Raw genomic sequence first — 10,167 nt, 5'->3', positions numbered from 1 at the left:
ACTTTCACACATTATTTATAAAATGCTACATTTTACATAAAATACCTTTAAAAGTGTGTATTTTCTTAAATATATAAAAAATGTGTTAGCATTAAAACATCTAAAACAACATTTTATGTTAAAACATAAATGTTAAAACATTGAAAATCAATGTTCAGTCATTTACAGAAAAATATAACAAGAGAGTTTTTCATTACAAAAAGATAATTTTTTAAAAATGTTGATCCATAATCATTTAACTTTCACACATTATTTAGAAAACGTTACATTTTACATAAAGTATCTTTAAAAGTGTATATTTTTGTCCATCACTTTTAAAACATTAATGAAATAAGTTAAAATTGCATTTTTCTCTAAAAGAGTTATTAAAAATGATTTAGCTACTTTAAGATGTTAAAATCAATAATTTACAGAAAAGTAAATGTATCCATCCACACATTATGTGTAAAATGCTACATTTAACATAAAATATCTTTAAAAGTGTCTCAAACACATATTAAAACCGCACCATGTTAAAAATCACAGTATCTAAAAAATAGCCTTACGTTTTTGTAAATCCGTTTGTTGAAAGAGAGCCAAAAGGTATATCCAAAGGTATATTCCACATCAAATGTATATCCACTGTGTATCCAAAAGGTATATCCAAAGCACGAAAGATTTAGACAACAAGGATATATCCAAGACCAGAGGTATATCCAGAACGCTTATCCATATCCATAGGTTTAGAGATTTTATTTCCAAAAGTTACAAAGTCTCGTGAGGAGCTCAATGAAACACGTCCACACGGTTACATCCCAAAAGTTAGACTGACCTCTGTGACATCTGCCCAGTAGCCACAGGTAGACCACTCCCACAGACCGTGGGAATATTCCAGCGCTTGTCACGCCCCTTTCTACCCCCTCCCTCCCACCTCCGGACAGGTCATGTGACCGCGGGAATTTTTCCCACGATCCATAATAAAATAACTTTAACTGTAATAAAATGATACAGTCCTTTAAAATACAAAAGCTAGTATTTAAAACGTCTATCAGAAAAATGTGAACAAGCTAGAATGTCTTTTTACGAATACAGATTTTAAAACAAGTTCCATTTGATACATCACTCATAGGTAGACGCATGAACGAGTATAGATCATGTGTAAACACGTGTCTCAGTCCACCTAACACTAAATAATATTTATAAAAAATAATAGTTGTTTAAATTTTAAGTTAATTCATGTTTTAGTTAAGTTATATTCACTAACTTACTGATTTATTCACTCTTTGATAAGATAATCCACCTATCCCAGTGGAGTAAAAAAAAAAAAAATGATTCTGTTCAAAACTATGTGCTTTTAACTTTAAAACGTAAACGGTAGGCAAACATTTTCCACACATTTAAACAATGTTTCAAACGTGAGCATTTAACATATCGAACAACATCAGTTAAAAAATACGTAAAACGAATAGTTTTTAAGCAAACTTTTTAACAATACGACTTCCTACCAAGTTTTGTTTAGTTTTTAGCTAAAATATATCCTTCACTGTCCATAAAACACCCATGCGCACGGAAAGCATAACATGAATGTGAAATCCGATCTGTGAAGCCAAGTCTACGTTAGTAAAAAATCCAATAATCAAAACAATGTTTTAAATTGTGTGCGTTTTATTTAATTTAGTTATTAATCCAGTATTAGATCTTTCTAGCCTAATATTGTTTGATGTGTTAAGCCTAGATAACAAGACATAGGGCCTAGTCCATACATGACGTGTTCGTGAAAAGTAATATTTATGTAATCTTTGTGAGATCATATCCACGAACACAGAACTTGGTGCTTGGTGATACACTTTACTAAAAGAAAATATTATGGAAGTATACCCTTTTAACTAACATTTCAACATCCTGCACAAATTAAAGAAACATATGAGCTAAGGAGGTAAGGATGTACATTAATCCCGAATAAACAGATAATGGAATGTTCACAATATACAGTATACTAGTTATACTTCTACTTAGCGTGTGTGTAAATAGTTGTGCTTAAATCTTTGGGTGTATTTTTTACACATCAACATATTTGTCACACCGTAAGTACCATATGGCCTTGTAAAGCTATACGGGAATCACACGCGTCCAAAACATTTGTGTAAGATTCAAAAGATCAAATCATTAGGGGAGACAACAAACAGACTCCATTGTGAAAAGTGACCGTTCACCACAGCGTCCGAGCCGAAATGACATATACATTAGAGGGCCACGATGGGGTCCAGACTCCTCCCACTAACACACCTCTCAAAGCTGAGCGGTCAATCCCGATTTAAGGATGTCCGCAAAATGACGTCATTCCCCCATCCCTCCCACAGCATGGCATCCGCATCAAACAACAACCGCTAAAAGATACATAAAACGAATAGTTTTTTAAGCAAAACTTTTTAACATTACAATTCACTATAAACTTTTGTTTAGTTCTTAGCTAAAATATATATCTTTCACTGCCCCGCAAAGCATCCATGTGCTTTTTGGAAAGCAAAACATGATTGAGAAATCGGTCTGTGAACCCAAGTCTCCGCCCACCTAAAAACTTCGCCAAAGCAAATACACATGTGCTGAGGTATAGCTACAGATTTAAATCTTGGTAAAAAGGTTTAATCAAAACAACATCTTAATTTTTTGTACATTTAATTTCATTTAGTTATTAATCCGGTATTAGATCTTTCTAGCCTAATATTGTTTGATGTGTTATGCCTAGATAACGAAACATGTCCATACATGTTGTGTTCGAGAAAAGTAATATTGATGTAATCTTTGTGAGATTATACCCACAAACGCAGAACCTTGTGCTGGATGTTCCACTTTACTAAAAGAAAATATTATGGAAGTCATTTTCAAACTGTAATTATACCATATTTTATGTATTAATAGTATGGTTCCATGGTGCTTTAAAGTTTGTTTGTTATTAACTAATACCTTTTAACTAACATTTCAACGTCCTGCACAAATTAAAGAAACATATGAGCTAAGGAGGTAAGGATGTACATTAATCCCGAATAAACAGATAATGGAATGTCCACAATCTACAGTATACTAGTTATTCTCATACTTGCATGTGTGTAAATAGTTGTGCTTAAATCAACAACTTTATACAGAATCACACGTGTCCAAAACATCCATGTAAGATTCAAAAGACCCAAACCTCTAAGAAAAGAGGCTTGAAAACCATAGTTTATTATAAATTCACAAAAGCATGCAAATGATGACCCTGTTTTACATTTTGTATGTTGGACCGTATGTTTTAGGTGAAGACTTTTCATTGAGAGCTGTCTATAGAAATAAATGACAATTAAGAATTTAAGTGATAGTCTTTCTGTTTGACTAAATTGATACTTCATTTAGTGCAACTTTTCCCTCTATGAATTACACAAAGTGCATGCTGTTTTACACTTAAACTATTACAACAGAATCACATCTGACTATTGCACTGAGAGAGGCATATTCATCCAAGCTCGAGGCTGTTAAACAAAGTTCCACACTTTGGTAAAACCTAAATTCTAGAGGTCAACTGGGTTAAAAGTAAATGCATCATGAGTCATTTAAAACAAATAAGCCGCTATAGTGATCAGTTTTAGCGTTTGAATTGACATTTTACATATTACACTGTTTACATCTTGTTTTTGTACTGTTTTTGCAAAAAGTGTATAGTCACAGAGCGTGGTCAAACATGTTCATATAGGAATGTATGAAAAACATGAACAAATATTGCATAAAGAGAATTAAATGACGGTCCTTCTAGTATGAGAGTGTTTAAGACTAAACATATCATATTTATTTTAGAACATCTTTCTGCTATGTCTACGAAACATTGACGTGAAAGATGAGTATTACACTTCAAACTCGTCTAACTATTACACTTATTTTGTTATTATTACACAGTTATTCTGTGTGTGTCACTAAACAACATGGTTAAGCTAATGAATTACAGTTGATACGTGGTATTTTTACGTGAAAGGAGGGAAAGGAATATTTAACATATAAAAATAAAAATATTTTAACCTATAGTCAATTTCAATTGTTTGATAAATCATATAACAATCAACAGTTATATGTGAAACAATTAGAGTTGGTTAGAATTAGTCGCATTAGAGCAGGATTCTTGTTTATATTGAACATTGTTATTGTACCGCATGTTTAACAGCCCTATATTGTTGTCGGGCTCATCAAAGCTCACACAGTTTTCACCGGAGCATACCGACTCTGAAATAAGACCAAGTATTAGCAAGTAACATTTTGGACACCTTTGTTTTTAGGCATCTTTGCATTTCTTCTGAAACACCCTGTTTTAAAATTGTTAACAATTTTTAACATCACTAGCGCAACACTTATCGTATTGTCGGGTGTGATTGTAATGTTTTGTATGGCGTTTTCTTTACACTTTCCCCCGGATATCTGTTTAGCTGTAATGTTAGTGAACTCTTCTCTTTGTTCATATACGACAGTATTCACATGAATTGACTTGATTTGATAAAATTATGGTTTAAACCATCATCTTCACGTGAGACATTTACATTATATTATTATACCGTCCTAGTTTTTAAATAGCGCTAAAATGTATATTTTACATTTTAACCCTTTATGCGGATATAAAATGTCGCACAAGGTTCTCTGACATATCTTATCGTGTAAAACATCTATGTAGATCTAGATATGTTTTTAAAAATACCGGGAAACAAAGACAAGGACGCATCTCTCTATAGCGACCCTTAAAATCTGTGCATACAACAAAACACATGTATGTGTACAATGATTTATCAGAAAATTACTTTTGTTTGAAGAAAAACTTAAATTAGCTGGTGCTTGATAACTATTGAACCTATTAATCACCCATGAATTCGGTAATGCGATATTGATATCACGTTTTAATTTTAACTCAATACATTTGAATGTGCTAAAGGTCTATGAACTTTAACATCTTAATAGTTGGTAAAATTAACTTAACACTAGAACTGCCATGGCGGTCATTTTGACCGTTTTGAATTTTATATCTGCAATAACTTTGTTGAAAAAATAAATAAAATCCTGCTGGTACCTGACTTTTCCTAAAAGTGTCTGTATTTTCATTTAAAATGCTTTTCATATAAATTACACATAAGAAAAAAAAACAAATGAACATATTTACCTATTTCGGCCATAAACCGTCATATTGACCGCACTGAATTTCGCGGTATTATTATACATATACCAATATACACAACAATAAAAAGTGGTAAAAAATACACAAAACATATTCTACAACAAATCATTTAAATGTAATGATATTCAGAACAGAACAATAACAAATAAATAATCCATAAACAAGCCAAAATGAAATCGGTTAGGCTACTTTCAAGCGAAAGTGAAAGTAAGCGCCGTTGGGCTCACGTAACTCTCTAATTAGAATTAAAATGTTTCAACATGCGATGTATTTGGATGGTAAACTATTCTTTATTATAGGCTTTGTACTTCACTCGTGTTCCAAAATCGACGGAAAAAATCATCCTTCACATGCGCAAAATGGTACGAATTGTAGCCTAGGCTACTGACTATATCGAGCAGTGGAATTTTTATATGTTAGGTTGACTAGGCTATTTTATTATTATATTTTATTATGGCTGTAATGAACGGGCTGCGATGTCAAGATTGCAATGGAATATGGTGTGTGTGTGTGTGTGTGTGTGTGTGTGTGTGTGTGTGTGTGTGTGTATGTGTGTGCGTGTGTCGGCGGGCGCGGACGCGATCGAGTGTAAACATGAAAACAGGCTACTCATTTTGTTCAGGACATCTACTGATATTATTATTGATAGATGTATAATTAAACTTGTTTAAATGTACAGTTTGGTGTTGTTTTGTTTTTAAAAGACATCCTAATACAATAAATGCATTAATCTCTCAATTGGGTATTTATCATTAAAGATATAGAGTTTTGAATCTAGCGGTCAAAATGACCGCTTGCGGCAGTTCTAGTAGTTATGGAATTTTGGCACTTCTAGTGTTAAAGCCTAGGCAAAATGAAATACAACCTAACTACTTTCTACATGCTTGTTACAGATCGTACAATTCACCCATGCATACTGTATGTTTAAAAATATATGTATATTTTTATATATAAATATTTTGGTGTAATTATAGACATCTCCCCGATGGCATATGCATAACTTCTCCATGACGCTACTTCTGATTCAATGTGACATTATATGTAATCCTATACAGCTGTTTACGGGGTCATGATGACAACTCCTCCAGCGGGGCGGAGTAAGCTGTTGTCCTGATAAATATTTCAGGACTTCGCACACAACCCGGACAAAACCTCCTGTCGTCCTCTCACCCTGCCTTTTTCCCGCTTCGCAACGTAGCCATACAGCCCTGCGACACCCGTAACATCGACCACCACGGCATCCGTTTCAGGCCAAACGGAGGAGTGGGTGGGTTACTTAAACCTGGATATGTCTCACCAGGATATGTCTCACCAGCGACCTCCGGCTTGTCACAGTCCTGACATGCGTCGGGAACAGGAACGCCTTAACACCTTTCAGAATTGGACTCTTGCACCAGTAAGTCCAGCCAAGCTTGCCAAAAGTGGTTTCTACTACCTTGGCCATGGCGACAGAGTGGCTTGCTTCAGTTGTGGAGGCCAGCTTAGCAACTGGGAACCGGGAGATCGGGCAGTATCAGAGCACCAGAGGCATTACCCCAACTGCCGCTTCGTTCGAGGTGACCGTGCAGATAATGTACCTTTATCTAGCCTTTCCAATATATCGGCAATGCAACAGTGTGAAGAAAGGTTGCTCACATTTGTCTACTGGCCCTCAAGAATAACTGTTCGACCAGACTAATTGGCTAAGGCTGGTTTTTACTATGTTGGTCGTCGTGATGACGTGAAGTGCTTTTGTTGCGATGGCGGACTCAGATGTTGGGAGCCTGGTGATGATCCATGGGTAGAACATGCCAAGTGGTTTCCAAGATGTGAATACCTGTTGCAAGAAAAGGGCCAAGAGTTTGTTCATCAGATTAAAGCAAGATTTCCAAGACTATTTGAACAGCTATTGACTAATGGAGACAGCGACTCGAGAGAATTTGTTGATCCAACTGTTGTACACCAGGGTCCTGGAGAAGACTGTTCAGAAGATGCAGTGATGATGAACAATCCTGTGGTGAAGTCTGCTTTAGAGATGGGATTTGAGCGTGGCCTGGTGAAGCAAACTGTTCAGAGCAAAATTCTCCCAAGTGGAGAAAATTACAAAACCGTTCAAGAGTTGGTGTCTGATTTACTAAGTGCAGAAGATGAGAAGAGAGAGGAGGAGCGAGAAAGTAAGTTTCTTACTTTTCTTAAGAAACATCATCTTGCCATGTCACAGCAGCTAAAAAGTGTGCAGAGCTTAATGGACCATCTTCTAGAAGAGAACGTCATCTCACAGAAAGAGTATGACATTATTCGTAACTGCACTACAGTCAAGCAGCAGACAGGGCAGCTCATTGAGTTAGTCCTGTCGAAAGGAAATGCAGCGGCAGAGGTCTTCCGCAACTGGATCAAGAAGAATGATGTCTGCCTGCTGAGAGAACTGATGGCCCAGACCAATGAAGCTGCATCACCGAGTCAAGATCTTTCACACTTGCCTATGGAGGAACAGTTAAGAAGACTTCAAGAGGAGCGCACATGCAAAGTTTGCATGGATAAGGAAGTGAACATTGTCTTCATCCCATGTGGTCACCTAGTTGTGTGCAAAGAATGTGCACCTTCTCTGCGCAAGTTTCCCATATGTAGAGGATTGGTCAAAGGCGCTGTCCGTACTTTCCTATCATAAAGAGAAGATATTTATCATCCCAGTAACAACAGTTTTTGGATGTGCAAATTTACAACTCTAATTGTTTCACATATAACTGTTGATTGTTATATGATTTATCAAACAATTGAAATTGACTATAGGTTAAAATATTTTTATTTTTATATGTTAAATATTCCTTTCCCTCCTTTCACGTAAAAATACCACGTATCAACTGTAATTCATTAGCTTAACCATGTTGTTTAGTGACACACACAGAATAACTGTGTAATAATAACAAAATAAGTGTAATAGTTAGACGAGTTTGAAGTGTAATACTCATCTTTCACGTCAATGTTTCGTAGACATAGCAGAAAGATGTTCTAAAATAAATATGATATGTTTAGTCTTAAACACTCTCATACTAGAAGGACCGTCATTTAATTCTCTTTATGCAATATTTGTTCATGTTTTTCATACATTCCTATATGAACATGTTTGACCACGCTCTGTGACTATACACTTTTTGCAAAAACAGTACAAAAACAAGATGTAAACAGTGTAATATGTAAAATGTCAATTCAAACGCTAAAACTGATCACTATAGTGGCTTATTTGTTTTAAATGACTCATGATGCATTTACTTTTAACCCAGTTGACCTCTAGAATTTAGGTTTTACCAAAGTGTGGAACTTTGTTTAACAGCCTCGAGCTTGGATGAATATGCCTCTCTCAGTGCAATAGTCAGATGTGATTCTGTTGTAATAGTTTAAGTGTAAAACAGCATGCACTTTGTGTAATTCATAGAGGGAAAAGTTGCACTAAATGAAGTATCAATTTAGTCAAACAGAAAGACTATCACTTAAATTCTTAATTGTCATTTATTTCTATAGACAGCTCTCAATGAAAAGTCTTCACCTAAAACATACGGTCCAACATACAAAATGTAAAACAGGGTCATCATTTGCATGCTTTTGTGAATTTATAATAAACTATGGTTTTCAAGCCTCTTTTCTTAGAGGTTTGGGTCTTTTGAATCTTACATGGATGTTTTGGACACGTGTGATTCTGTATAAAGTTGTTGATTTAAGCACAACTATTTACACACATGCAAGTATGAGAATAACTAGTATACTGTAGATTGTGGACATTCCATTATCTGTTTATTCGGGATTAATGTACATCCTTACCTCCTTAGCTCATATGTTTCTTTAATTTGTGCAGGACGTTGAAATGTTAGTTAAAAGGTATTAGTTAATAACAAACAAACTTTAAAGCACCATGGAACCATACTATTAATACATAAAATATGGTATAATTACAGTTTGAAAATGACTTCCATAATATTTTCTTTTAGTAAAGTGGAACATCCAGCACAAGGTTCTGCGTTTGTGGGTATAATCTCACAAAGATTACATCAATATTACTTTTCTCGAACACAACATGTATGGACATGTTTCGTTATCTAGGCATAACACATCAAACAATATTAGGCTAGAAAGATCTAATACCGGATTAATAACTAAATGAAATTAAATGTACAAAAAATTAAGATGTTGTTTTGATTAAACCTTTTTACCAAGATTTAAATCTGTAGCTATACCTCAGCACATGTGTATTTGCTTTGGCGAAGTTTTTAGGTGGGCGGAGACTTGGGTTCACAGACCGATTTCTCAATCATGTTTTGCTTTCCAAAAAGCACATGGATGCTTTGCGGGGCAGTGAAAGATATATATTTTAGCTAAGAACTAAACAAAAGTTTATAGTGAATTGTAATGTTAAAAAGTTTTGCTTAAAAAACTATTCGTTTTATGTATCTTTTAGCGGTTGTTGTTTGATGCGGATGCCATGCTGTGGGAGGGATGGGGGAATGACGTCATTTTGCGGACATCCTTAAATCGGGATTGACCGCTCAGCTTTGAGAGGTGTGTTAGTGGGAGGAGTCTGGACCCCATCGTGGCCCTCTAATGTATATGTCATTTCGGCTCGGACGCTGTGGTGAACGGTCACTTTTCACAATGGAGTCTGTTTGTTGTCTCCCCTAATGATTTGATCTTTTGAATCTTACACAAATGTTTTGGACGCGTGTGATTCCCGTATAGCTTTACAAGGCCATATGGTACTTACGGTGTGACAAATATGTTGATGTGTAAAAAATACACCCAAAGATTTAAGCACAACTATTTACACACACGCTAAGTAGAAGTATAACTAGTATACTGTATATTGTGAACATTCCATTATCTGTTTATTCGGGATTAATGTACATCCTTACCTCCTTAGCTCATATGTTTCTTTAATTTGTGCAGGATGTTGAAATGTTAGTTAAAAGGGTATACTTCCATAATATTTTCTTTTAGTAAAGTGTATCACCAAGCACCAAGTTCTGTGTTCGTGG

At 35.1% G+C, this 10,167-nt stretch overlaps 1 pseudogene across 1 annotated transcript; it reads left to right on the top strand.

Annotated features, from left to right (window-relative positions):
* The first annotated feature begins 6,452 nt into the window (after positions 1-6,452).
* Positions 6,453-7,811, top strand: LOC307156259 (baculoviral IAP repeat-containing protein 2-like; annotated as a pseudogene). Its single transcript has one exon. The product of its transcript is annotated as a baculoviral IAP repeat-containing protein 2-like (transcript).
* The last annotated feature ends 2,356 nt before the right edge of the window (positions 7,812-10,167 follow it).

This window comes from Squalius cephalus, assembly GCF_949319135.1.
Source record: "Squalius cephalus genome assembly, chromosome: 3".
Classification (NCBI taxonomy): domain Eukaryota; kingdom Metazoa; phylum Chordata; class Actinopteri; order Cypriniformes; family Leuciscidae; genus Squalius; species Squalius cephalus.
This window is presented reverse-complemented; position numbering and strand designations above follow the sequence as displayed.